General features: G+C 38.2%; 1 pseudogene; it reads right to left on the bottom strand.

Moving 5' to 3' along the window:
• Positions 1-286: 286 nt before the first annotated feature.
• Positions 287-1,280, bottom strand: LOC118731709 (annotated as a pseudogene).
• Between the last annotated feature and the right edge of the window lie 341 nt (positions 1,281-1,621).

Genomic DNA, 1,621 nt, shown 5'->3' with positions numbered 1-1,621 from the left:
TATATACGCATAGATTTTTTAAAAAACCTTACTCTCATAACTGTTCACATATTTATTCTATTTTTCATTTATTAACACCCTTAGATGTCATCAAATGCATCATAATACTACTATCTTTGCCTGTTCACCAATATTTTAATATTGCTTGGATTGTATTTGCCGTTCGTGTTTTAGTTAGCTATGTGATTGGTCAAACTATACATTAGAAGATGTAAGGGATAACCCTGTTTTAAGTTATTACCCATTACATGATTTTTTTTCATCATTATTTGGAACTTCACACATCTCATGGTTCTCCACATAGACTATCTCTGTTTCTAGTGCTATACACATCCAGGTCTTCTGGATGGGACTGCCCATGATCAATGAGTGTCAGGTCATTCATAAGTTGTGTAGCATCTGAGGTAGGTTCTAATTTGGTCTTAGCTTCAGATCCAACTTCTGTTGGCAAAGCTGCTGGGTGTTTTCAGATTTTTTTTTTGCAGGTATTTCTATTTCATCAACACTTCCTAACTTTTTAGTCCATTTAAATTCCACCTTAGGTCCTAGTTTTTATTATTTTTTTGTCCACAGTGATTTAACTCTTTTGTAAATTTGCTGCCCTTTTCCTGGTTACCTTTATAATTAAATGGTTGCTCTTAAAGTGGTGGTCCCAATGGATAATCAATTTTCTTAAATCTAGAACCGTATCTTGCTGACACCAAGCCTGCCAATCCTAAAACTATAATCACTCCAATTTTCAGAAAAAAATCTCAGGGTGGTATATTCAGGTAAACATATTCAGCTACCTTTTCCAAATTGTACTATATCCATTATCTCATTTTTCACAAAGATATAAATATCCTTGCACCAGACAATATAATGACCATTTCTAGTGCTGATGGAGGCAGAGTCCATTTGTAAATTACCAGGCTGCTCTTCATCATATTTAGACAGGAGAGGTGGTGAAATATACATGGGGAGCTGCTCTGGTTTCACTAGCTGCTTTTAAAAAAATACATTTTTATTGATTTCAGAGAGGAAGGGAGAGGGAGAAAGATAGAAACATCAATGATGAGAGAGAATCCTGCACGTCCCCTAATGGGGGTCGAGCCCACAACTGGAGCGTGTGCCCTTGACTGGAATCAAATCCAGGACCCTCCAGTCTGCAGGCCATCCCTCTGTCCACTGAGCCACACCGGCTAGGGCCTAGCTGCTATTTTTTATTTCTCTTCTTTGGCTGAGTATACACTTACAGATGCAAACATCTGACTTGCAGGCATGGTTGTCAGTTTTCCCATCTCTGTTCCTCTTTATGTGTCTTTCTTCTCAGGTTGTTTTTAATATTTCTTTCTCCAATTTCCAGCAGTGTGAAAATGATGTGTACAGGGGTGTGGGGTGTTTTTGTGTGCATGGTATTTATTCTTCATGGGGTTCTACCCACTTCTTGGAGCTCTGATTTGATGTGTGTCATTATTTTTCAGAAAATTCTCAATCATTGTTTCTTCAAAATATTTCCTCTGCCCCTTATGGCTACCATGTCTGTGACCTCTCCACTGAAGAGCAAAATGCAAATCTCACAGTATCTGTGAGATGGAAATCCTGGCATGTTCAAGCTGGGGACCTCAAGCTCAAGACTTTC

The sequence above is a fragment of the Pipistrellus kuhlii genome, unplaced genomic scaffold (genome assembly GCF_014108245.1).
Source record: "Pipistrellus kuhlii isolate mPipKuh1 unplaced genomic scaffold, mPipKuh1.p scaffold_m20_p_32, whole genome shotgun sequence".
Classification (NCBI taxonomy): domain Eukaryota; kingdom Metazoa; phylum Chordata; class Mammalia; order Chiroptera; family Vespertilionidae; genus Pipistrellus; species Pipistrellus kuhlii.
This window is presented reverse-complemented; position numbering and strand designations above follow the sequence as displayed.